The sequence below is a fragment of the Narcine bancroftii genome, chromosome 3 (assembly GCF_036971445.1).
Source record: "Narcine bancroftii isolate sNarBan1 chromosome 3, sNarBan1.hap1, whole genome shotgun sequence".
Classification (NCBI taxonomy): Eukaryota; Metazoa; Chordata; class Chondrichthyes; order Torpediniformes; family Narcinidae; genus Narcine; species Narcine bancroftii.
The window spans coordinates 174,421,357-174,449,143 of record NC_091471.1 but is presented as its reverse complement, the minus strand read 5'-3'; the positions used below and the strand labels follow the sequence as shown (position 1 = coordinate 174,449,143).

At 40.6% G+C, this 27,787-nt stretch overlaps 1 protein-coding gene across 5 annotated transcripts in view; it reads right to left on the bottom strand.

Moving 5' to 3' along the window:
* adamtsl7 (ADAMTS-like 7) overlaps positions 1 to 27,787 on the bottom strand; it is a 573,773-nt gene that overhangs the window by 65,885 nt on the left and 480,101 nt on the right. The window lies entirely within an intron of this gene.

The window sequence follows — 27,787 nt, the reverse complement described above, 5'->3', positions numbered from 1 at the left end:
ATTCTTTTGGCATTTACCTAGACCAGGGGTAATATACAATTGACAATGAACTTAGCTGTATATTTTTAGGAGTGCAGGACAAAATCTACCTCATCTTAGAAAATGCAAACTCCACATAAAATTGAACCTGGCTCCCCACAGAGGAGAAGAAGCAGTGCTACCTTCTACATAACAAAGAGAGGTATCAGAAGAATTAGGAGGTGGCTGGACTACTTTTAGCCCTCACCAGTGGCGGATTAACTACCACCTGGGCCCCTAGGCTGAGTTTTAGTAAGGCACCCCAGGGACATGGGGTGGGAGGGGATCATTTGCGGGCCATGCCCCAACTCACCCCTTCCAACTCTCTCTCTCTTTTCTCCCTCACACTGGCTTGGAGTTGCAGTGCAACAGCTTGTTGGCTGGTTTAGTGGAATTTTTCCAGACTCCATTAACATAAGGACAAATCAGGACATAGTGGTGATAAATTTAACTTTGCAAGAAAATAGGGAGAGTGGTGGAGGGGAAATGACTTTTAATCGGTTGTAGATCCAACACTTGTGTGTTTTAAATCGAAGATTCAGCTGTTTAAATTGAAGCTTTACCAGCTCTCATCATAAGATGATTTTGTGTGGATGTAATTAAATTTGGTGGAATAAGCCAATCAATTATGAGGATTTTAGTCAATATCATATTTGGGTCATGTCAGTTTCAATCTTTAAAGTTGTTCTATGCTTTACCACAACTTTTGGTTAGTATTATGATTTTGCTGTTCATTTTGGAGAATGGGTGAATTAATTCTAAATTAACACTCTCTGCTCTCCTCCCCTCACCCTCACTCCCTCATTGATGGCATCATTCTCCATGGATGCTGCCCAAGCCAAGAGGCCCCTCCAGCGTTTCCCAGGCAGCTGGACTGCCCGTGTTTCCCTCTCCCTGCCCTCTGCTCGGATCCACCATGATGAGACGAGAATCTCTGACCCCAGGCAGCATGCTCCCCCTCCAGTGGAAGTGCAGAGGATCCTCAGTGCAAACCGAAGCATGGGGAAGACTCTTCGGCCTGCCATATTCATATTGTCTGAAGACCATGTTCTACACTGTATGATCTTCCATCTCATCTCATTTCAAGTGTTCATCTCATGCAAAATTCTTCCACTCACATACCACCTAAAGTAATCCCTTACTAACCACAGAGACTAAACATCTGTGACATCCTCTGCCATAGAATAGATGCTCTGTGGTTAGTAAGGGATTATTTAAGGTGGTATATGAGTGGAAAAATAAAGGTTGATAACCACTGATCTATAGACATCTGACACGGAGAAAGATCCTACCTCCACCAGCTCGCCCAGAAGCCAACAGTGGAGCATCTTCCAACATATCTCTCTTATCCTCGCTGTTTACACTGTCAACCCACTACAGGAAAATAAATTTAAAGGTGCACATTGGGAAAGAATGATATGTCACCAAGTGCCATGCACTACTGGGTGCAGAGATCACTGGACGTCGTGAACTTTGGGAATAGTGCCACTGGGTACAAGACATATTGGATGGTATGCAAATAAAGTCAAACTGCGTGGTACAGGCTCTTTAGCCCAACTAGTCAATGCAATATGGTCTCTGGGCTAATTCCATCTCCCTGCACTTGATCCATATCCCTCCAAGGCACAACTGAATGAGAAATTAATATTCTAATTCCTTCATTTTGTTTTCAATGTTACCTGTTCATTTGCAGGCATCATGTCTCGGTAAGGTAGTTTTTATTAATATAATGTACTGTCGGTAACTGAGGGTCATTATTGCATGAAATGATGCATTTATATTTTAACTTCAATATTTGATTAGCATTTTGAAAGCATGATTTATTATTTTTAATGCATGCCATATACATTTTAATATAGATTTGCCTCCAACTGAGGTGCTTTGAAAGGATTTAATTCTGAAAAGATTTATTTGGGGAATGGTGGTTCAAATGTTATTCTCTTCTCTCTCTCTGGGATGTGACAGGTCATCCCTACTTTGCTGTGTGACAATGATGAACAGTGCTGATTTCATTTCAAGTAGCCAATGCGAGGAAATGACACAACTTGGCAAAATAAGAATGTTTTTTTAAAGCTTGGATGATTGATAGCTCTTACCCTCTTGTATGGAAATGAACGAGAGTGTTTTAGCAATTAATTACATGTGGCACTGATTTTGTGTGTGTGATTTCACTCTTGGTTCCTAACTGAGTTAAAACCAACTGAGCAGGACAGGTATCTCCAGTCGACAAGGACAGACTGATGAATTTTAAAACTTGTATTCCACTTACATGTTTGTGTTCCTTTTTTTTCTGAATATTTCACTTATAGTTTTTCAGGTTTAGAGATGGTAATTTACAGCTTGGCAGTAATAATCATAACAAGTTGACATCGATTACCACTTATCCATGTCATAGCTATACAAATTTACAAACAGGTCCAAACCTAATACCCCTTATTCCCTCTCTCCCCCCCCTCATCCCATTCCCTAAACTTCAAACACTCAACACACGGACAAGTGGGTAACCAAAAAAGATATTTAAACAACAAAACACCCAAAACATAGGGATAAATCATATCTAGGAGTTATGGGTCAGGTCCGCTGCAGCAGGAAGGAACCAGGTCAATTTCCCTTTGTTCTCTGACTTTTCCTGGCTGGGTTAAGGCAGGCCCCAAGGCAAGATTGTACTTTTCACAGCCACACTCCTATGTGGTTCAGGTATGGCTGCCAGATTTTTTGAAAGGTGCCGTACCTTCCCCTCAGGTTATAGGTAATCTTCTTCAGCTTGCATTTCCCTGCTCCAATGTGCAATGCTCAGGTGAGAGTCAGATTCCCAGGTAACCGCTATGCCCTTCCTGGCCACCACCAATGCGATCATTACAAATTGAATTTGGAATTTGGACAGTTTCATTTTAAGTCTTATGTCCATCATGTTACCCAGCAGGAACAACTCAGGATCCTGTGGGAATTCTTTACCTATGATTTACTCTAGGACTTTACCTACCACTGCCCAGAAGGGCTTCACCTTGGTATATGTCCAGGTCACGTGCACAAAGGTTCCTGTCTCAATGCTGCATCTGAAACACTGGTCCGACAGTTCCGGCTTAGACCTGTTAATCCTTTGTGGCGTTAGATACAACTGATGCAAGAAGTTGTATTGCACCAGCCTGAATCTTGGATTGATTCCCATGGTCATGGTGATCCGACACAAGTCGAACCAGCACCGCTCATCAATCGTTGTTCCCAGATCCAACTCCCATCTCTGTCTCACTTTATGAAGACCTCATTTAGGTCCTTCTGCTTGCAGCTGGAAATATATTGCTGAAATTAATTTCTGTGTGTTCCCCTTTTGAATCCTGGTATCTATGTCACTGCACTTTGGAAGGGTCATGGTTGGACCTAGTTTCTCCTGGAGAAAAGATCTTATTTGAAGGTAGCAGTAGAATGTTTTATTTGACAAATTAAACCTCTGTTTAAGCTGCTCGAATGACATTAATTGTCCCTGCTTGTAATAGTACTCTATGCACCTGATGCCATTCCTGCGCCAAGTGTCTAGGATCTTGTTACCTACCGTCAAAGATATTAAACAGTTCAGAGATAGGGGTGTTTTATTCCTAAAATATCCGTTAATATCATTCCAAATGTGAATAATTTGTCTTAAAATGGGGCAGTTTGTTTTTCCAGATAATAATTTGGCATCCCATTTATAAATAAAGTCCTCTGCTACCCTCTCGCCCATGAAGTGCAGTCTAATTTATATCCAGGACGGTACCCCTCCCTCCTCAAGGAATGAGGAGGTGTACCTTGTCTGGGCTGCCCAATAGTATTTTTTTAAAGTCTAGCAAACCATAATCTGCCCAGACTATAGTCCCAGGTTAATTTTTCCATAGAGACCCTGGCTACCTTCCCATTCCTTAGGACTGTTCTTAATCGTGAGATCAAGGCTTGAAAAAAGCCCCTGGGCAATATGCAAGGTCTGAAAGAGATACTGAAGTCTTGGCAACACATTCATTTTTATGCAGTTGACCATGCCCACCAATGTTATGGGCAGGGACATCCATCTACTTAAGTCCTCCTCAATCTTTCTCAGCAAGCGGGTATAGTTTAACTTGTATAGGTTGTTTAAGTCATTATCAATTTTGACTCCTAGGTACTTAATCCCATTTTGAGGCCACTTCAGGTAGCTTTTTTTTGGCATTGGCTATAGTGCCCTCCCGTAAGTGGCACAATTTAACTTTTATCCTGATTTATTTTGTACCCGAGACCTCCCCATAGTCTTCCAAAGAAGAGCGCAGCTTGGTCAATGAACTTACTGGGTCTGTCAAATATACCAATTTGTCATCAGCAAATAAGTTGATCTTATGTTCCACCTAGCCTACTTGAAATCGTTTAATGTCTGAATTCTGATGAATGCCCTCAGCCAATGGCTCCATTGCCAGGATGAACAGAGCTGGAGATAGCGGGCATTCCTGTCTGCTTGATCTTGTGAGTGGGAAGGCAGAAGAAATATGCCTGTTGGTCACAACTTTCACCTTGGGTGCATAATATAGCATCCTTATCCAGATAATAAAAGTTGGCCCTAGCCCAATTTTCTCCAGGACTTTAAAGTCACACTCTAATCTATCAAATGCCTTTTCTGCATCAAGAGCCATGGTGAGACCACTCTCATTTCTAATTGGCGACAGTATGCTTAGTAGTCTGCCCACATTATTCGGCACCTGTCTTTTTGATACAAAGTCCACTTGATCTTTGTTCATTAGTTCTGGCAAATACTTTGCCAATCTATTTACCAGGACTTTGGCAAATATCTTATAGTCCATATTTAATAGTGAATAAGAGGACGGCTTTAATGGGTCCTTACCCTTTTCAAAATCATCGTAATGGTTGCTTTCGAGAAAGATTCTGGGAATCTATGAGTCGCCATTGCCTGGTCTATCACCTATATGTAAAGAGGTATTAACAAACCTTTAAATTCCCTATAGAACTCAAGGGGAAACCCATTCTCGTCTGGAGACTTGTTGGTTTGTAACAAGTTCAATGCATTCACTATTTTTTCTTCCGTGAGGGACAGTCTAAGCCTTCGTGTCCTTCCGGATCCCAGTTTGGTAACTCTATCTTTGACAGGAACTCAGCTATTTTGTTGGCCTCCATTCCAATTCTGATTTATATAAACCTTCAGAAAATTCTTGGAAGGTGTCATTGATTTCTTTTGGTTTGTAAGAGATCCTGCCATCCATCCCCCCCCTCCCCCTTCCATTGCATTGATCATTCTTCAGGCTTGTTCTGTTCTCAACTGCCATGCCAGGACCTTATGGGCTCTCTCCCCCAATTCATAATATTTTTGCCTGGACCATAGTAAGGCCTTTTTGATATTATATGTTTGGAGCATCTTATACTTCATCTTTTTCTTCATTAGGACCCTGTATTGATCTTCTGAGTTTGACTTTTGAAAGTCCTTTTCTAAATGAGCAATTTCTTGCTCCAATTTGCCCACCTTCCTCTCAAATGCTTTCTTTATTGTTTTAGTATATCTGATTATTTGACCCCTCAAATACACTTTGAGGATGTACCATAAAAGGAATTTATCTGGAGAGGAGGTGCATTTGGCCTCACAGAACAGAGAAACTGTGCTCTGATAAAGTTACAAAACTTTGGCTTCTTTAACAGCAATGCATTAAGACACCATCTATATACCGTTTCCTGCTTATCCGGCATTTCAATCTTGACTACTAAAGGAGAATGATCTGAGAGTAGTCTTGCCGTGTACTCAGCTTCCATGATCCTACCCTCCATATGGGCTGAAGCCAGGAAAAAAATCTATTCTAGAGTAGGAGGCATGTTGCTTTGAGTAGAAGGAATAGTCTCTCTCTCTCTCTCTCTCTCTCTCTCTATCTCTCTCTCGGATGCTTCCACCTTCATATGTCTATCAAATTCAGCTCCTTCATACCACCAATAGCAGCATGTGCTGCCTTTGTTTTCACTATTCTTTTTGTTGAATTATCCAAAAAAGGATCTAGACAAAAATTAAAATCTCCCCCAATTAGCATATTCTCTTTTGCTTCTGCCAATCTCAAGAAAATATCCTGCATAAATTTTTTGTCATCCATGTTGGGGGTGTATAAATTCATTAGGGTCCAGGAGTCTGAGTATATTTGACAGTGTACCATTATGAATCTACCTGTTTTATATGTTGTCACATTCTGCACTCTCACTAGAACACTTTTCCCAATTAGAATTGTCACACCCCTTGCTTTTGAACCAAATGAGGAGGCCAGCAACTGGCCCACCCACCCTCTCCTTAACTTTAGGTGCTCTGGTTCTGTTAAATGAGTTTCTTGGAGGAAGGCCAGATCCACTCCCATTTTCTTGATGTGCACCAAGACTCCTTTTCTCTTGACCATTCCGTTCAGGTCTTAACATTTAAACGTGCAAATCTTATACTTTTAGATTTATACTAAATCTTATACTTTTAGCTCCAGGGGTTGACGAAACTGTATTTACTTTGTGTCTCTGTCACCCTTAGACCCATCCTCACCCAGCCCTTCACCATTGGCTGTTCATCCCCAACCGCTCGGGCCGTACCAGACCCCGAGGATAAAAACCAAAACTAAAATAATTAACCACACTAAAATAGAAAGAGAAGACATGTATATGTATTAGGTTGACATGTTTCACTAATAAGAGACAAGGACAATAACAAGGATGAAGATTAAAAACTAAGGTAACTAACCAAAAGAAAATAAAGAAAAACACAAACACCATTTACAATCATACACTTGTTCAGTCCCCTAAAACCCATTCCATTGCACCTTTGTCCCATGCTATACCCACCCCCCCTCCCCTTGGTTAGTGATCACCTCCCATCGGTTGTCACCGCCCCCCCAACAGTAGGTTGTGCAATTCGCACCCATCATCTCCTCCCTCAGACTCCCGCACTCCCAAACAAAAACAAATTACAGCTGTAATGTTCACATCTGTTTGTCATAGCCTCATTTCTCATATCTTCTTTTTAATATGAATACATTATAGTTCACAATGAGTCCGTATATCTCTGTGGATTAATTCTCATTTTGATTTGGGCTCTTGTTTTTGGCTGGGTACCTCAGCACACACTCATGGCCCTTCTGTTTGATTAGTCATTTTGCTGGCTCCAGTGCCTTTCTCACCTTATGAATATCACACTGATATTGGGGTAAAAAAATATCTTATTCCCCACTATTTCCTGGGGCCCACTCTCTTTTTAGCCCCAACTGCTGCTACCCTCAGTATTTCTTCCCTGTCCTGGTATCATAATAATTTTACCAGGACATAATAATTTTACCTTTCTACCTCCACTCTTTCCCCCAGCACACCTTCGCCCAGCACCTTGAGGATCCATGCTTGAAAAAGCATATGGGGTTCTGTCCCTCGGTCCCCTCTCTCAACTCCACTATTTTAATGTTGTTCCTACTGAAATTTTCAAGAGAATCTAGCTTCCCCCATACCCAGTCCCTTTCTTTCATTTGGGTATCAGTTTTCCTCCCCATAATTATTAATAATGTCCTCTGTTGCCTCCCACTCTTTCCTCAACCTCTGATATCCTGCAAGGGCCCCCTGCATTTTATCTAACTTTTTGCCCATATCCTCAGCCCTTTTATCCATAGCAAGGGAAAGCTTACCTTCCATAAGATTAAGTGCTGTCATAATATCATGCAGGGAGGGCTCTGAGCCTCCCTGTGTGGTTTGGCTCACTGAGGCTTTCCTCCTGAGCCCTAAGGCACCTCAGAGGCTCCCTTCTCCAGGTCCATTGCTGCCTGGGGCCTCACCACAGTTCCCAATCTCCTCACATTTGCTGCTGCTGCTCTCCTCTTCAGCTACTCCAACGGTGCTCCCTCCACTGGAATTCACCTCCGCAGCTGACCCGACACTGCACTGCCTGGAACCACTTCACCCGCAGATCCACCCAACCTGCAAGGTGGATCTGCTACCAGGGCTCGTCTTCACGCTAGGCCCGATGCTCCTCCCGACCCGCCAGTCCACTCGACCTGGGGCTGTACCCGCCACTGAGACCCAGGTAAGTGCCACTTTCTTTGGGGTCAGTTCTGGTAACTGCACCCTCGACCTCTTTGTGCACTGGCCTGCATCTGTCTCCATGGTGCTCCATTCCCCCAGATCGTGATCCTTGCACCGGCCGGGACTACTGCTCAGATATCGCGTACCACTGGGCCACTCGCTCCGATCCTCGATCTAGGGGTTCCTGTCGATGTCCGATGGCCTGCGGTGATGTCTTCTTTAAGGACTGGGTCCTCCTGTTTAGAAGGCTGCTCACTTGAAGTGGCTGTTCTTTTAGTGGGCCTTGATGCGGCTCCACCATTTTCCTCACCACGACCCTCCTTCACATTGGTCTTCATCTTCAAATGTGCATCTTTACTTTTTTTTTGACATGGACTTCCCTTTTTTTTGTCAATTTTATGTTCTTGGTGTGTTCCCACGTCCTCTAATTGTATTCAGGTGATTCTTTTGGAAGTTTTCTTTCATTAATTTTCATTCTATCTTGGGAGCTCTGAGATTCTGCCTCTTATTCTCTCTGTATCATGTGACCTTGTGTTGCTCATTTGATAAACCAGCCACATGTGTATTTACATTTATTTGTAATACATTGCTGAATGTTGTTTTATTTATGTGTATCTGTGACAGTATGTGCTTTAACTGCATTACTGTACTCTTCTTAGGCACGTGCATTTCCCTGGCACTGGCACAGGCAGAGCGGTTCCAGCTGCATGGGGGATTATGGGAAACTAAATCGCCCATTGATCCCACATTGAGCTGCCACTGCTGCCTTGAACGGGCCCATTGTTTTTTTTATTTCAGTGAATAGACAGGGGTGTTGAAAGGTACAGTTCCCTTTGGCATCATTAAAGTAACATTTCTATTGTTGTATCTCTTATTTCTATTGTTGTTTGATGGGCCCCCTTACCTTCCAGCCCCTAGGATTCAGCCTACTCAGCCTAATGGTTAATCCATCACTGTCCTCAGTCTCTGATATTTTGGCCTTTGAGAAAGAAGTGACAAATTCAGATTAATTTTATCAACACACTAACCATGGAAAGAATAGGTTTCATATTTTTTTCCTTCACTTTGCTTTATGTTTATGATTTTACAATGAATTAAATATTGCACTTTAACTTCCTCACTTAGAATCTGTATATCTAACTAAGGATTCATCAATGAGGAGAGGGTGTTGTAGCCCTGAGATCCTATCTTTTCACTTACTTGTGCTCACACACACACACACACACACTTGCACCTTTCCTCATTTAATTTGGGAGTCTCAGGTGATAAAATGAAATTCACATTTCCATCATGTCTGCGTGCACTTCAGGATTAATATCGTGTCTAAACTATACACTCAGCATGTGGTGCCAGCTCCTTCCTCCAATGGATAAAACAGACAGGCATGACACAGACTGATCAAATTTATTTCACTTCAAGTTAATTGTGTTTATTGGGCAATACCAAATAAATTAAATTAGCAAAGTAAAGTAATAATAGTGTGAAGATAAAAATTAAAAAAAATTCACAGATTCTTAAGAGGCCTTTAGTTCTTGCATTCACAGAACCCTGTCCCCAAACTGCAATGGTTGAAATGACAGATGTGAAGGTTTCTCCATGAAACTTCTGACATCTCAGATCAACAGCAGATACTTTATACCAGCAAATGTATTTGAAAAGTCAAACCATTTTTAAAATATCCAGTATCAATTTGAATTATTTCTCTCATGTGGATATAGAATTATTCCCATGGTTTTTAACTAATGGCCTATTACATTTTGTGAAGTGTCGTGTTTTGCAATTTCTGACTTTGCTGCCAGTGGAGAGCCTTGGGATTATATAGAGCAATTATATCAGTCTTCTGGCAGTTAAATTCATTGGACAGCAGGCCTGGGAGATACAGGTTAAAATTCAGATGCTTCAAACTGACAAAGTTAATGTCAATTTTCACTGACATTTTCTGGTGGGCGTGGTTGAATTTATTTGAAATTAGCAGCAGCTGTTGTTAAATCAATCTGATGAGATTCCAATTATTGAGGTGAAAGTCAAAGAAGGAGGGAAATATACATTCAGGAGTTTTGAACATATGGTTCAACCTAATTACAGAAGAGTTGGCATGGAAAAGAATGAGCAAAATATGTCATGTTCAAGCAAGATAATCCCCACTCTTCAATTCACTGTTTGCATTTCATGTCAAGTTATCTCTGTTTTATAGATAACCTCCTTTCATATAGTGTACTATTTACTCCAACAACTACAGTAGGTTATAACCAGATGCAACAACATTTCTGGGAAAAAAAATCACGTTCTGGATGGTATATGACAAATAACTAAGACAGAGAGTAAAAGTGCCACAAATTCATCAAGAATGGGAATGTACAACCATTCCATAATCCTCACCATCAACATCTTGGTATAGATATGGAATAGTCAGATTAAAGCTGTGTCTGTTACAGCAGGAAAGAAAGGACTCACAGCATTCCTTAAGCTTTTAATCAGCCATGAGGTACAACTGAAGCAGTAACACTTTTCATATCGAGTCACAAAGCACAGAACAGAACCTTTGGCCCAACTAGTCCTTGTTGATCAAATTAACATTCTGGGCCAGTCCCATTTTCCTATTGAATGGATATTAAAATTATGGGTACAGCACATTACACTGAGATGTTGCGTTGGAACATCATTGCATGTATCTGCAATGCAATGACCAGCAAACTGGGACAGCACAGTAGCACCATTGCCTCACAGCATCAGAGACCAGGATTCAAACCTGACCATGACTGTGTAGAAGTTGCATGTCCTCCCTCTGACTGCATGGGTTTCCTTCTAATGCTCCACTCTCCACTCACATCTCAAAGCCGTGATAGGTTAATAGGCCACTGTAAATTGTCTTTATTGTGTGAGTTAAAGATTCTAAGGGGAATTGATGAGAAAGTGGGGAGAGTTAAAAAAAATGGAATAGTTGGGACCAAGGAGCCTGTTTCCATGTTAGATCTCTCTATGATTTTATTCATGACTAAATCTGCATTCAGATATATCCACTGTCATCTCTTACACTCTTGCTGATCACATATCTCCTTACTCTGTCTTAAAAATATTTAAAGTCTCTTCTTCCGCCACCATTTCAGGAAGATAATTCGAAAAACTCACAAGCCTCCAGAATAACAAAAAAACCCCCACCTCAACTTTGAGTTTTATTTTTAAACAGTTTTTAAACAACTCCCCTTGTTTTACATTCTCCCATCAGAGGAAATAACCCTCACCACAAGCACATTCTCAGGATCAATCAGCTTCAGTCAAGTCTTTCCTCAGTTTCAGCAGATTAAACATAGGCTGTCCGACTTTTCCTCATGAGACAACCTTCCCTTTCCAGGCATGAGTCTGGTCAACCTTCTTGGAACTGGTCCAATATATTAAAATCCTTTATCAATTAAGAAGCCAAATCCTCAGGGGTGGCCAACCTTTTAATTTTTAATTTAGACATACAGCACAGTAACAGGCCATTTTGGCCCACGAGTCTGTGCCACCCAATTAACCTACACCCACGGTATGTACATGTGGGCCGAAATGGCTTGTATTGTATGTCTAAATTAAAAATTAAAAGGTTGGCCACCCCTGCACAAATTACTCCAGATGTGGTCTCACCAATGCCTGGTTATTACTGTTTTCTTCATAGCAGACTTGAACATCTTCACCCAGTGGTTTGTTTTCCCAAAGGCTCTGTGTTCAGAACTGTATGTGGGGCATTTATTTCAGTCATCAAAAGGGTGTTTGCCACACTTCCTGCAGATCTTGGGGGTTTGCACTTTTCTTATTGTGTTCTTTATAGCATCAACCCTTCCTTCTCTTTGTTGTGGGTGGGTCTGAATAGATAGTGATTTCATTTGCATCCTCGTGGCTTCGAAGGCTCTGGCTGTTGTTAGGTCTGCTTTGTTCATGAATGAGTGAGACAAACACCAGGCTGAGTCGAAATCAGGGTTCTTTGTTCTTTATTACCGGATTGTAACACTTGCGACTAAACATGTTAGTCGGAGAATGCATTCTGCCGTTATCAGCAAAATGGTGATTTTTTATACCCTTGGATACATGCTTAGAACATCATCATATCATTACTTGTCCAATGACTAAAACTGTTGCTATCCTTTCCCTGCTAGCTTCCTGCCTCTCAATCCATCAATGTCTCTCTTATCTTGTAAGTACAAGGATGCATTCACATCTTGTTACAGCCCTGTACATTCCCATCTCATGATGTTTTACCTTACACTGTGTCTATAGCTTCAGCCAGCTTCAAGCTTTCCTTCCCTATAAGAGACTTTTGCACTTTGGAATGGGCACACCCCCATATTAGTTAATCAACTAATCTTTATATTAGTTAATCAACTAATCTTTACTCTTATCCTTAACTCTGCATTTTGTAGCAACAATTTTTAGTCTAGTGAGGAAGTTATCAACAGTTTAATCAGTCTCTTGCATTAAGCCTTGAAATTCATAGCGTTTAATTCTATGATTAGACCTGGGTTCAAGGTGAGAAGCAAACTTTGCAAATATCTGCTCTGGATCATTTTTCTCTACCTCCATAAGCTCCCAGCTATTAAATAAATCAAGGTCTCGCTCCCCTGTGCAGAGAAGTATATAACTGACCTTCTCCTCCATTGTTGCATTTTTAAAATAGCTTTTGAAAGCAAAATTGCACTTCTGCTGAAACTTTTTAAATGATTCAATGATGTTTCCACTCTCCCAGTCTATCACTGGGTGAACGGCTGTTGCTCCCGCCATTTTTTTCAGTAGTTTTTTTCTCTTCTTCCCCTTCATATTTCAGTGACTTACAATCAATTGTATGGCTTTATTCTTGTTTTATTATTCCACTGCCATCATGTTATGTCTCTGTGTTACTTGGGAGGCTATTTAAGTAACATAGAGATGCAATATTCAAATAACAGAACAGATATTACTTACTGATGCCTTCCGCCATCTCAGGAAACTGTTAACACACACCCATACATATACATACGCCCCACAGGGGTGCACTATGGTTACTACAGTGAGAAAGGTGTATTCTTAAGCGATTACAAAAGAGTTCACATTATCCTGACTATATAACAGCCCCCATCTTTCTCTTGGAACAATCTTGACTGACAAAAGCAAAAGAATTTGCCATTAGCTACTCCATACTTATTTCTTAATTATTCAAAAGACATGAGATCCTTCCATATAACAATCATTAACATACCTTATTCCTTTGTCATACCATGAATTCAATATTTTTTACCCAGATTCATAGACAGTAGTATATTTTTACATAATGATGTCCTCAGTGACATACCTGCTTTTTTTCCACCGATACATTCATTTATTGCTTACCATATTCTAATTATGTGTATTAATATAGGATTGTCCTTTTTTTTGTTATGGACAAAATTCCACATAAAGTTTTTCATGATCTCCTCTTTTATTAATTCAGTCTCATTCTAATCCACAAAAGTGGACTCTTTTCTTCAAATAAAGATGATAGTACAGTGATCGAGCTACGCAGGCTTGGAGAAGAATGAAACACACCAAAGCCTTGAAGTCGACACTGGTTTATTGTACTGGCTGTCACGTTTATATGGGCCCCAGACGCAGATGTCAAGGCCCCGCGTCATCGGAGTGCCGGTCTGGGATTAGCCGGCATTCCTGCCACAGTTCCCTGTCTTTCCACCATGCGGGAGGTCACCTGGGATGATAGCTGGCGTCACCCCCAGGTCTGAACAGTTGCCGCGTTCGTCAGCCATTTAGTGGGCTGGTCCATGTCTCCCCTCAAGAACTGGTGATTGGGCTGTTGTCCGTTGACTTGGGATGTCTGTTCTTGTATCACAGGGAGGAGTGGAGACCAGTTGGTCACAGATATGTGGCTTCAGGTGGTCAATGGTAAAAATTTCCTCCTTACTACCGATGTCAAAGATGAAATTGGAGCTGTTGACCCTGATGACCTTGTAGGGCCCCTAGGGTCATTGTAGGGGTGGCAGGTGTGCGCCCCTTCGCAAAAATACAAACTGACAAGTCGTTAAGTTCCGGGGATGTTATGTTTTGGCTGTCATGTAGTGAGGATTGTTGCGGGACAAGGGACACCAGTTTTTGCCTCAGGTTCTCAAGGGTGGATGCAGGGTCTTTTGGGCATTTGGCATGGTCCAGGAACTCCCCCAGAATGATTAAAGGTGTACCATAGATCATCTCTGCTGCCGAGGCATTTAAGTCTTCCCCCAGAGGTAGAGACTGTAAAGTTCTGGCATGCACCAAGCACCATCCCTTGAGATCTACAAGCAGGTAGTGGGCATGAAGGAGGTCGACCCCTAGGAATTGCTGCAAGGGTAAAGGTCCATGTAAACTGGCTGTTGCTGAACTGAAGGGTGATGGTGCAGGTACCAAAAGTCTGGATGGAGGAGCTGTTAGCTGCCCTCAGTGCTGGGCCCTGCTTGCCATTGTAGATGTTGAGGCCTGCAAGGGGCAGGATGCTTATCTTGGTGCTAGTGTTGACCAGGAAATGCCTGCCAACAAGGAGTCCCAAATGTAGAGGAGGCTATCACATGGGCCAACTGTCGCAGCCATCAACAACAGTTGGTCAGGGCATTTCCCAGAAACCCGTAGGGTGGGCGGGATCGACGCTGATGATGGTAGCAGAATTGTCCCGGAGTATTAAGTTGCCTCTCTGTTGGTCTTGGTCTCGCAGTTGGCTGCTTGTAGGGCTTCCTGATGTGGTCTATGATGGCGCTGGTATCCTTCTTCGCTCTCTAGAGCATATCTGCCTGGGCTACAACCCTCTGGGGGTCGCTGAAGTCCTTGATTGTGAGAAAGAGTTGGATACCTTGAGACAGCTGCTCCAGAAAGATCTGCTCAAAGAATAGGCAAAGCTTGTGGACCTTGGTCAGAATGAGCATCCTGCTCATTAGGGTGGATGGAGTCCTGTCCCCCCATTACATCCATATGCAGCAATCGGGCAGCATGTTCCCTCCAAGAGAGCCCGAAAATGTGGGTTAACAGCTGTTTGAGGGCTATGTACTTGCCTTGCTCCGGAGGCTGCCGTAGGAAATCTATGACCCTTGTCACAGTGTCGTGATCAAGTGTGCTCATGGTGTAGAAGTAGTGGGTGTTGATAGCGGCGATGTGTCAAAGATGGAACTGAGCCTTGGCCTGCTCGAACTGCACATGTGGCAGTGACAGCAAAATGTTGGGAGACTGAATGAGACCCCGTGGTTGGTCACTGGCTCTGCCTGGTCTATCATCTTCGGGTCCAACTGCCAGTTGGACTTGTCGGGGTCACCAGTGTAGCATTTGTGCTATGTGGGCGTAGAGAAGAATGACATACTCATTAAATCCTTGAAGCCGAGATTGGTTTATTTCACTGGCGTCATGTTTATATGGGTTCCAGGCACTGACATCAGGGCCCTGCGTCATTGGAGTGCTGGCCTGTGATTGGCCTGCATTCCTACCATAGTTCCCCATCTTCCTGCTGTGCGTGAGGTCACTTGAAATAATGGCTGGTTTCACCCTCAGGTCCACACGGTTGCTACATTCGTCAGCCATTTTGTGGGCCGGTTTGCATCTCTGTGCACGGGGCGCTACAATAGAAATCTTGCTTGTGGTGATAGATAACACATTAAAATCCGTGAGTCTAAGTCCTCCCAATTTATAGTCCCATGTTAACTTTTTCAGTGCATTTCTTGGTACTTTGTTATTCCATAGGAATTGTCTTATACAATTATGTAATAATTTAAAGAAATTTTTAGTAGGAAGACAGGCAACAATTGAAAGAGATACTGTAATCTTGGCATTATCTTCATTTTCATACAATTTACCCTGCCTATTAATATAATCAGCAGATCTTTCTATTTTTCTTCTCATTGAGGGGTATAATTAATCTTATATACATTATGTAAATTATTATCTGTCATTATTCTTACATTTAAATCTACATTTTTGGTATCTTTCATAATCAAAATTTTGCAATGGCATTATCTCACTTTTATCCATATTTATTTTATATCCTAATATTCTTTTTTTTTAATATTGTGATTCAGTTGGGTCAGACATGTATAATAGCAAATTATCAGCAACTAAACTAATTTTATGTTCTTCCTGTCCTGTCCATCTGTGAAGCCCTTAACATCAGGATCTCCTTTTACAATCTCTGCCAGAGGTTCAATAGCTAGGATGAATTACACTGGTGATAGAGGACATCCCTGTCTACTCAATCTACTCAAGGAAACAATAGATGACATTTGGTTATTAGTTATAATTTTAGTTTGTGGATTATGGTAAAGTGTTTTTATCCAATTTATAAATTTTCTACCTATATTTTCCAATGTTTTGTAAGACCATTCTAGTCGTTCAAATGCCTTTTCTGCATCTAAAGAAATAGTTATTTTTGGATTCAACCTTGATTTTTCCTTATGTATTATATTGAATAATCCACTTGGATTATTTGAAGAATGATTTCCTGTAACAAATTCCACCTGATCTGGGGATGTATTAATTTTGGTAAATACTCACAGTCTGTTAGCTAGTGCCTTTGATAGAATTGTATAGTCTGCATTCAGAAGTGATTACTGGTCTGTACAAGGAGGTGTTTAATAGACCTCTACCTTTCTTCAGTAGCACTGTAATTACCCCATCTCCCCCTGGGGATTTATTAGCTTGCAAAGTACCCAGGGCTTTCTCTATTTCTTCCCATATAAAAGGTGATTCTAAGTCATCTTTTTCTCTTTCTTTTAGTTCAGGAAGTTCAACATCTGTTAAAAATTCTTCCATCTGTTAGAAGTTCAAACCAGCAACCACAAAGAAGGCATATCACACAGGGGTAAAGATGAACAATTACTTTATTAACAGAAAAATTCACCTTCAAACTTTAATTCAAAATCCACCCTTTTACAACAAATGCCCACTGGTTACTATGCAAATCTCTATAACAGTAGGCTTTTTCAGGTGCATTCTGCGCTAAGAATGTGCCTGAAGAAGCAGAAGCGGCACTTTAAATTGCCTTTCAGGTGGCAGCGTTTAAACCGCAATGCTGGCCACCTGAAAGGACAGCTGCGCAGGGATGCGCATCTGAGTGCGTTCTGGCTCCTGTCGCTTGGGCTGTCAATTCAGGATGACTGGCTGTCAGCTGGGAAAGCCAGCGTGGGGATGTCCCCACACTGATCCTGTTGCCCAACTCTCTCCCCACTCACGGGGTTGGAGCGGCCAGCAGGAGAGAAAGAGGGTGGAGTGGCCGGTGCGTGAGTATGGCGCTTGAGTCAGGTACCGGCATTGTTTCAGCCAGCCCCCTTCTCCCCCACCAGCCACTCTAGCCCTGCAGTCCCCACGCTGACAGCCCTGCCCCCGTTCTCCCCCGCCGGCCGCTCCAATCCCCGTTTTCCAACTCTCTCAGCAGTCCACCTTCTCCTTGGCTCTCTAAGGCAAACTGTCACTTTTTAACATAAAACCATACATCACATAGGCCAATACACAACACAGAACTCTGTAACACTTCTCATTTTCATCTCCTTCTAATTCTGATTTATATAGTTTCATAGAGTATTGTCAAAATGTATTGCTAATTTCTTTTTGATTATATGTTATAGTGGCAGCTTATGTTTCTATAGCATTTATCATTCTGGATGATTCCTCTGCTTTAACCTGTCAAGGCAACACTTTGTGTGCTTGTTCTCCTAGTTCATAATATTTTTGTTTAGTTTTTAATATTGTTTTTTCCATTCTATATGTTTGTAGTGTATTAACCATATAGCCACTTACAGCACAGAACAGGCCAGTTCGGCCCTACTAGTCCATGCCGTAACAAATCCCCACCCTCCTAGTCCCACTTACCAGCACCCGGTCCATACCCCTCCAGTCCTCTCCTCTCCATGTAACTATCCAGTCTATCCTTAAATGTAACCAATGATCCCGCCTCAACCACATCTGCCGGAAGCTCATTCCACATCCCTACCACCCTTTGTGTAAAGAAATTTTCCCTCATGTTTCCCTTATAATTTTCCCCCTTCAATCTTAAACCATGCCCTCTAATTTGAATCTCCCCCACTCTTAATTGAAAAAACCTATCCACATTTACTCTGTCTGTCCCTTTTAAAATCTTAAACACCTCTATCAAGTCCCCCCTCAATCTTCTACGCTCCAGAGAAAAAAGCCCTAGTCTGCACAACCTTTCCCTGTAACTCAAACCTTGAAATCCTGTCAACATTCTCATGAACCTTCTCCACACTCTCTCTATTTTGTTTATATCTTTCCTATAATTTGGTGACCAAAACTGTATACAGTACTCCAAATTTGGCCTCACCAATGCCTTGTACAATTTCATCATAACCTCCCTACTCTTGAATTCAATACTCCGATTTATGAAGGTCAACATTCCAAATGCCTTCTTCACCACACCATCTACCTGAGTATCAGCCTTGAGGGTACTATTTACCATCACTCCTAAATCCCTTTGTTGCTCTGCACATCTCAATGGCCTACTATTTAATGCATATGACCTATTTAGATTTGCCTTTCCAAAATGCAACACTTCACACTTATCCCTATTAAATTCCATCAGCCATTTCTCAGCCCACACCTCCTGCCTTCCTAAATCACCTTTTAATCTACGGTAATCTTCCTCACTGTCCACAACACCACCAATCTTTGTATCATCCACAAACTTGCTTATCCAATTCTCTACCCCTACTTCCAGATCGTTAATATATATAACAAACAATAGTGGACCCAGGACCGATCCCTGAGGAACTCCACTAGTCACCGGCCTCCAATTTGACAAACAATTTTCTTCCAGTACTCTCTGACACCTCCCATCCAACCATTGCTGAATCCATTTCACTACCTCCTTATTTATACCTAATGCCTCCACCTTTTTTCCTAATCTTATGTGGGGAACTTTGTCAAAAGCTTTACTAAAGTCTAAATAGACAACATCCACAGCTTTCCCTTCATCAACCTTTTTTGTAACCCCCTCGAAAAACTCAATCAGATTTGTCAAGCATGATCTACAAAACCATGCTGACTATTACCTATCAATCCCTGTTCATCCAAATATTTGTAAATGCCATCCCTCAGAACTCTTTCCATCAACATCCACCACAGACGTCAGACTCATGGGCCTATAATTCCCAGGTTTACATTTGGACCCTTTCTTAAACAGTGGAACCACATGCACAATCCTTTGGCACTACCCCCGTGGCCAGTGACATCCTAAATATCTCTGTTAATGGCCCCACTATCTGTCCACAAGCCTCCCTGAGTGTCCTTGGGAATATTTTGTCCGGTCTCGGAGATTTATCCATCTTTATCTTTTTCAACACAGCCATCACTACCTCCTCGGTTATCCTTTTATGCTTCATGTCCTCCCCACTATTTTTCTTTACTTCAACTGGTTCAATATTTTTTTATTATATTGTAATTTTTTATTCTCTAATTTTCTATTTTTTTCTTGTGTTCCTGATAACTGATACTCTTTTTCCAATCTTGTTATATCCTTCTCTAGTCCTTCTAAGTCTCTCACATATTCTCTCTTAAGATTTTTAGTATAAGAAATAATTTGTCCCTCAGATAAGCTTTAAGTGTATCCCATATTAGAAAACTGTTGTCAGTGGAAGGAAGATTGTTTTCACAAAATATTTGTGTCTTCCTCATAATAAATTCACAAATATTCTTCCTCTTTAATAATGTAGCATTAAGGTGCTATCTATACATACTTTCTTTGTTTAATCAAGGTCAGGCTAAAATCTTGAAAAAATAGTATCTTTTACCACTCTACTTTGTAACTGGGCAGACATTAAGAGTAGTTTAATCCTTGAATGTGAATCATGTACCCTTGAGTAGAATGAGTAATCTCTTTCTCAGGGACACAGCTGCCTCCATATATCAAATAAATTTAAATCCTTCATAAATGAAAATGTAATTTTTGCAGCTTTTGCCATTGTTCTTGCTGATTTGTTCAATACTGGATTTAAACAAAAATTGAAATCTCCTCCAATCAAAATATATTGTCTTCCCCTGCAGTTTTTAAAAAGATGTCCTTCATAAAGACTTCAACATCATAATTTGGGGTGTAAATGTTCATAAACGTCCATGACCCTGCATAAATTTTGCAGTGTGCATTACAAATCTTCCAGCTTGATCAGTTAATTTTTCTTCTATTATCATCAGTATATTTTTATTAATTAAAATCATGATACCGCTTCCTTTTGAAGCAAATGAAGACAAAGTTACTTGCCCCACCCACTCATCCTCTTTTTAATTTTGCATGCTCAATTTGGTTAAGATGTGTTTCTTGTAAAAATACTATAAAATCTGCCTTTAGTTTTTTTTTAGGTATTCCAAGACCCATTTTTTCTTCACTGTTCTGTTAATTCCATTAACATTAAAACTAATAAATTTTAATGTTCTATCCATATTCTTCATTAAAACAATATTTTTCAAACAGTAAAATCTCTTTGACTCTTTAAATAATAGTAATCCTTCCCGTTTAATAAAAACACACAATGTCCCTGCCCCGACTGTGATATGTACGCAGAGCTCTGAAAGCCTGTGAAAAAAGCCCGCGGAATCTCTCGAGAAAGAAGAACCCCCCCTCTAGTGCCATTCTTTTTTGCTACTCCTTTCCAAGCACCATTCTCCCCCTTACACCAGAGTCTCCACCCTGCTACACATTTTCACAGATTTTTTTTTCTTTTACTGAGCGCTCCGTGGGCATTTCTATACACTTTTAAAAATAAATACAAGACAGTTTAGTAAAAATTAAAAAAAATACAACTTTTACTTAGTTTCATTATAAATATTTTCACCATCTTTTCTCTCGACAACCTTAATCTTTTTTACAAACTTCACAGAAAGTCTTCCACCTCATTCTAGGTCTTGAAAAATCACCAGTATCCTTCGACCCTCAAATTCGCGGTATAGATCATTTAGTATTTCAAGTTTTTAACACACAGTTATCTTTTCACATCTTCAAATTCTTTTCTTTGTTTAATCAAGGTCAGGCTAAAATCTTGAAAAAATAGTACCTTTTAATGATCAACCTCAGGCGGGCCATTATTCTGTTAAGAGTAATCATATGCTGCTCCCAGAATTATTTCTTGTTCTCGGTAGCTTAAAAGTCTCACCAGAACTGGTCTTGGTCCCTGATCGCCGGCACTTCTGGTTCTGAGTGTTCAGTCAGCTCTCTCGATATGCAGTTTTTCATCCAAATTTGTTTTCTCCCAACACTTGTGGGATCCTTTTTTGGAAAAAGTTCACCAGCTCTCTTCCCTCAATTCCTTCCTTCAGTCCAATAATTCGGACATTGTTCCATTGACTAAAATTCTCCACCTGGTCAATTTTGTCAAACAGTCTCTTCACAGAGAGCTCAACCAAAACACATCTGTCATGGTCACACCCCCTAAACTTCTTATTCTTAATCCACGTGTATTAGGCATTGCAGTAAGTCTCAAGCTACTGGAAAATACACTTATCTGGCATATATCAATCAACATAGGGGTTTTCAAAGGCTTAAAAACCTACAGATAAAAAAAGGAAATTACCTCATCTTTTAATTTATAATCAGCAGGCTGAATAAGAACACAATCTTAATATAGTTGGCTATTTAAATAATTTGGAATTTGAATCTTCAGTATATGTGAAAAGACATACTACAGGAAATAATACGCTTGGAAAATCTCACAGTATTTATGCATGTGCTAATGCTATTTGGGGTAGCAGAATGCCCAAAAAACAATGCCGTCTAACATGAAAACACGGCCTAAATATGAGTAGGGAGTGGTAGCAACAGGTGATAAGGCGTGAAGAAATGTGAACAAAGAGTGTTCACAGTATCACAAAACTGTGATAATGTAATAACAGGCTGCCAGGGGAAGCAGATCCAATGGTAGAATTTAAGAAGGTTCGAGATAGACACATGTGCCAGGAATGGAGAGATGTGCATTATGTGCAGAGAGAAGAGATTTAGCTTAATTTGTTGTCATGTTTGGCTCAGACATCATCAGCCAAGAGGCCTGTTGTACTGTTCTATAAAACAATCTTCAATTTGCAAAGTCACACAGTTTGTGCCTGTTGATTCTATTACACAATAGTGTAATGACAGAAGTATTTATAAATATGGAAGTATGGGATTGAGCAGATATTAGAAGCAAACTGTACCTGATGATTAGCTTGACCAGAACTTGGACTAACAGATACAAGATGAAGACAGCAAGGAAATAAGAATGAGAAAACACCGTGAATGGTAGAAATGCAACTAGAACCCTAGAACACTACAGGACAAAAACAGGCCCCTTCGGCACTACTAGTTTGTGCCGAACCAATTTTTCTGCCTAATTCCACTGACCTGAAACCAGTCCATAGCTCTCCATACCTCTCCCATCCACATACCTCTCCAAATTCTTAAATGTTAAAATTGGGCTGCCTTTAACAGTGATGTAGAATTTAATATGAATTTAACGTGATTATCTGCTGCTTCACCAGAGACATGGGTTCAGTCCATGTCTGTGCGGAGTTCATATTTTCTCTTTGTGACTGGGTGGATTTTCCTTGAGTGTGCCAGTTTCCTCCCCTCATCCCAAAGGCATGAAGGTTAAATGGCCACTGTAAATTACCCCTAGTGTGTTGGTGAGTGGTAGAGTCTTGGGCAGGTGGTTGGGGGAATGATGAGAATGTGGGGAGAATGAGAGGATTGGTGCAGGATCAGTGTAAAGTAGGTGTATACTGGTCGGCACAAACTCATTGGGCCAAATGTCCTGTTTCTGTACTCCACTGTCTGCATGTCTTGGAGGGAACAGATGACATTGTGGATTTAACACCAACTCAGAGCAGTAGAACAAATGGTCTGTCTCTGTGTCACATTCAGTATGTTTCAGCTCATTTTCAGTGTGTTTTTCTGTATTACATGAATAATCTGTGGAACAACAGGAGAAGGATGATGATAGGCTGGTAATGCATCTGCCAATTTCAGCAGACCCACCGTCCAGGGCATCTGCATCTTCACTGACCTGCATGGAGTGATGCTGCTGGCCCTTAGCACCAGTGACAGGACCTCGGAACAGTGAGAGAGCCTGCCTCTAAAATGCAACTGATAACCTTTAGAACTGTCAAAACCTGGGGATGAGGCTTTGTCTCAAAAATATAAAAACAATTAAAACTTTTGTAAAATATACAAAGAAAAAATAAAGTATATTGATCTTTTAAATGGTAAGAACGTCAACAAAAACTCATAACAACAATTACTTTCCATTCCCTTTTCCTCCTTTAACTTTACCTAGCATTCCCATTCAAATGCATGGTATCTCAGATCATACAGCATTTGAGGTTGTTTCAGGCTCCAAAAGGCAATTCCCTGGCGCTATCTTGTGGAATCCCAACAAGACCAGGCTTTTCCAATTCTATCAGAAATTCCCAGACTTCTTCGTGCACTGACGTCCAAGACCTGCTTCAATTTCAATGGCTGACTGCCAGCCATTCTAATTAAAACTGCCAGCAAAAGACAACATGATCCTGCCCAATTACATCTGAACGTGCACCCAGTATGAATGAATTTGTACCGGCAGGAGAGAGAGGAAGATCAGAAAGAAGGCTGGAGGAGGATGAAAAATATGTGGTAATTGCTAACAGAAGTGAGACGGCCTAGCTTGTGACCTTGATCTCCGTTTAGCACTCTCAGAATAGTTGCCCGAGTTCTGGACTCGGACCCCTACCTTACTACAAATCAGGATAATGTCAATACAAAAATCATTCAACTGCTTGAGATATTCGTGGAATGTGAGGTGAAATTAACAAAACATGGAATTGTTTGGAAAATCACCGCTGAACATAACACAAGCTAAAATGACAAATGAAGTGTCAAATAATTCGAAAGGATACCATTGTTCAGCTGGATAGGAACACTATTTTGAAAGATTCATGTGGTTTTCTTCAGGATTTTTCTTGGACAAATATTAACCAGTACTAAATCAAACAGTCTCTTCCATTCAGTCTAACTGTTCCTTTCATGACTCTTGCCATTATTTTCAAAAGGATGCTCAACTGGAGAGGAGATATTCCCACAGCAATAATTAGTCATCCCGCTTTAAGAAGTTACATGACACTCAAAAGTTCATTACTTTGAATTATATTTTCCGATGCAGCTGAAGTTTTCTCTTTTAAGCATAGCTGAAAAATTACGGATAGAGATAAAATAAATAATAATGGCTTGCTTTGATATCTGATATTTCAAGGAAAACTGGCTAGGCAATATGTCATACAGTGCAGGAGGGATAAGGCGGCAGGTCTACGTTGTAGTTATCATGGCAATTTATGAGGAAGGTTGCTGGAATGGAGGCATGTTCATTTGAAGCTCAGCAACACAGCGATTATTCTGCAGTATGTGCTTGGGCCTGTGCAGACTGCACTTACTGAGCAGATCTCTGCAAGGGTACCCTTTGATATCATACTCTTGGTATTGAGTGTTTGCGATACTTATCAGTTGGATTCTCATTGAAAATATTAAATCAATGGATCAATCATCTTCAAAATTCCTGTCGCCAAGTGAAAACTATTTACGACACCCATCCCAATGCATTTCTCAACTCTTCTCGTGAGGTTGTATCGAAAATGCATTACCATCTTTTCTGCCAACCCCAATCAAATGAAGCACAGATGGTTGTTCAAGTGAAAGGTGAATGAAGAAAAAAGGGACCATTTCTTCATTGTTGCAGGAAGGAGAAAATTAGATTAACTTGTGAATGGCCCACAGTTATATTTATTATATGCTTTTTATATAAAGGTAAAATGTATTTATTTCTTTATTAGCTATCGATTTATTATCTTTTTTTGAACTATTATTTTTTTAGCTGTTTTTGTGGTTTTTTTACAAAGTACCTGTTTATTGCAGCAAGTAAGAATTTCAGCTCATATGGATGTTCTACAATATGTGTGACAAGAAACTCATTATCATTAGCTGAATTAATTTTAATTGTAATTTAGAGATAGAGCAGGAAAACAGGCAGTACCAACCCACAAGCTTGTGCTGCCCAAATACACTCATTAATCTAGAAATTCTGTTAAGTTTTTGGAGAGTGGGTGGAAATTGGAGCATCTGGAAGAAGCCCACGCAGTCACTGGGAGAAGGAACAAACTCCTCACAGACAGCATTGGAGTGAAACCTGACAGGTGTTGTAATTGCATTGTGCTACGCTAATTATGCTGTCCTTAAATTGTTAAGTACTGAAATACAGGGAAAATGTTGTTTTACATGCAAGCCATTCAAGTCAACATCTATCTGTGTGTACAACAGGCAGTGCAAAATACTGGAGAGATGAAGTTCAATTAAAACAGTGCAAAAGGAAGCATGATTTTACTCATGAGAGGTCTATTTAAAGTCTGATATAAACAGGGAAGATATTGTTTTAGAATCATGTCTTCAAACTCATGTATCTTCTGTCCAACAGGAGGGGTGAAGAGAGTGACTTCTACTGAGAGGAGTCATCAATGAAGGGGGGATTGGTTTCCGTGACACCTGAGCTGCATTCACAACTTTCTGCAATTTCTTGTGTTCTTCGGCAGAGCATTTCCTAATCAAGGCATCAAGACAGAGTATTTTCTACAGTGCATCTGAAGGAAAATTGACAAAGCTTTTATCTTTGGAGCAATGAAGGATGAGAGTCGACAATAGAAGTGTATAAGATTATGAGGGGGTTAGATAGGGTGGACAGCTGGCACCTTTTTCCTGGGTGAAAATAGCAAAAAATATCAGAGGACATCTGTTTAAGATGAGTGGAGGAAAGTTTTGGGGAACTGTCAGAGATTTTTTACATAGAAAATGGTTGTTGCCTGGAATGCATTGTCGGGGGCTGGTGATGGAGGCTTCTACAATTGGGACATTCAAAAAAACTTTTAGATAGCCATATGGATGTAGGTAAAAGAGAGGTTTGTAGGTGTGAGGTTGTTGTGGATCACACATTGTGGGCTCAAGGGACTGAACTGTGCTGTAATCTTTGATGCTCTATCTAAAGAAAATTTGAAAATGACATTGGGTGCATGCTAAATTTCTTCAGGCTTCCAAAGAAGCAGAGGTGTTAGTATGCCTTCTTGCTCGTAGCCTTAAACATGATCAGACCAGGACAGATTATTGGTCTGATCATGTTTAATGCAACGACCAAACCTGCAAACTTACAGCTCTTTACCAGCCCAACCTCACCATCATTGCTCCACCCCACTCCCTGAAAGGGATGACCAACTCCTTCATTTTGCTGGCATTGATGGAGAGAGGTGGTTGCCCTGATACCATGCCACTAGACTCTCTATCTCCTTCCTGCATGTTGTCTCATTGTTGTTTGAGATCCAACCAACAGTAGTTGCAAACGTTTGAATGGAATTGTTGCAGTTTTTAATCACAATCGTGTGTGCATCAGGAGTACAATAAAGGGCTGAGCATACACCCTTGTGGGGTACTGGTGATAAGGATTATCATGTACAGGGAGCTAATTCATGAAAAAAATTCACCCTATTGCTTTAAATTTGTTAAATTCTTTACTTTGGATAGTAAGCCATGCACTGATGTCATATACTGTACAGGACCAATTGAAGGCTGGGCTCTCTAAAACCTTGCATAATTCCTGGTGAATTATCCTCAGTGTGACTGATTTCGGGCTATATTCTCATTCTGTACCAAGTTAATTTCTGTTAATTTCAATAAATTGCTTAAACTGAAAGAAAGTAGGTGCAAGAATCCTTGTTCTCAAGCCTCAGAAATAAACACAGTGAACAAATTCTGAAATGATATTTACCTTGCCTCCTTGGTTAAACAAATAATAGAGGGGTATGCAGGCTTTATTTTAAATAGACTCTTTATTTACCACAAACCTCCAGCAAAGGCAGAAATCAGAATGTTTTTCCTCCACAGGAGAGGGGAAGTAGGGATCAAACTCCCACAGTAGAGCATTGAGTCAGAGTCAACCAACATGTTTAAAAGGAACTGGATGGATGAATGTTCTGAGGCAGATAGAGGATCAGAGAGTTATTAACAACATCAACTGATGTTTTCTTTTAGAGAAGGAAATTAAAGGGTGGCTTTATTTGAGTGGATGTGATTCCCTGCTATATACGCTCAGTAGGCAGCGTTGAGGCTACATATTTGGAACATCATCCCTTTAGTGTTCTTTAGAATATAGGATCAAAAAGGGCAAAAGGTCAATGGAGGCTGGGGTGATGTTACAGGATATAATAATCAGACATGGCCTCTGGGCAAAGCAGGACAGGAAGAATTCTTATTTCAGTATTTGGACATTGACCCCGAGTAGAAAAAAAGGATGAAAATCCATGGTAAAGAAGTTGCATTTATTCCACATACTTCACACCTCTTTCAAGTTGTCCCAAGTCACCTTACAAAACATAAAAATGCTTTTAGAAGGTCAAATCCCATTATAATGCAAGAAACACTGCAGTTTACATAAAGCAAGCTCCCATAAACAGCAATATATGTTAATTTGTTTTAGAAATGTTGACTGAGTGATAAACATTGCATAAGAACTGCGAATTATAGCCTGCTCTTCAATGGATTGATAAAAAACGTGAAAAACATCGAGTCTTTCTGCAGTTTTATGGGTTAAAAAGAAGTCCATGGTTCAATAATCAGACGTGGCTCCTGTACTACAGTCCAGGGAAGGAGAGAGGTCAAAGAAAATAGATGCTGCTTGATGCTTGCAGGTAGGAGACAGGTATCAACTGAACATTTTGCACTGTGACATAGTTAGTTTCAACCAAG